This window comes from Vombatus ursinus, unplaced genomic scaffold (genome assembly GCF_900497805.2).
Source record: "Vombatus ursinus unplaced genomic scaffold, bare-nosed wombat genome assembly UNPS02004833.1, whole genome shotgun sequence".
NCBI lineage: Eukaryota > Metazoa > Chordata > Mammalia > Diprotodontia > Vombatidae > Vombatus > Vombatus ursinus.
Window position 1 is genome coordinate 97,846 of NW_020944611.1, and position 543 is coordinate 98,388.

The 543-nt window shown below is 61.3% G+C and overlaps 1 protein-coding gene across 4 annotated transcripts in view; it reads left to right on the forward strand.

Annotated features, from left to right (window-relative positions):
- Positions 1-543, forward strand: part of LOC114027969 (ubiquitin carboxyl-terminal hydrolase 40-like) — a 66,159-nt gene that overhangs the window by 700 nt on the left and 64,916 nt on the right. The gene's annotated exons all lie outside the window — the stretch shown is intronic.

Genomic DNA, 543 nt, shown 5'->3' on the forward strand with positions numbered 1-543 from the left:
CCCCCCCCCCGGGAGCCATCATCCCCACACTACGGAGCAGCACACTGAGGCTGGATGAGGGTCAGGAAGCGGCTTAGAGGCAGGAACAGGACTAGAACCCAGGCCCCAACCAGGCAGTAAGCGTTTATTCAGCCTTACTGTGGGGGCATTGACCAGCCCTTGCCTTCTAGTGGGGGAGACCCAGGCCGGAGAGGGGAGGCAGTCTGGAAGGGGAAGGCACCAGCAGCTGGGAGCACTTGGAGGAGGAGGATGAGGAAGAGGGAGAGAATTCCTGGCCCGAGGGCAGCCAGGGACAAGTGTGGCCCCTGGGGAGAGATGGTCAAGTGGACTCTGAGAAGGGAAGGACTGTATATTGGATCCTGGGGGCCACTGGGAGCCAGCGCAGGTTATGGAGTAGGAGCTGACACGGTCGTACCTGCCCCTTTTAGGAAGGACCTTTTGGTGGCAGAATGGAGGGAGGATTTCGAGGGGGGAGACCTGAAGCAGTCAGGCTTGATGAGAGGAGGGGGCCTGAACCAGGGTGGGGGTGGGGCAGAGGAGAGG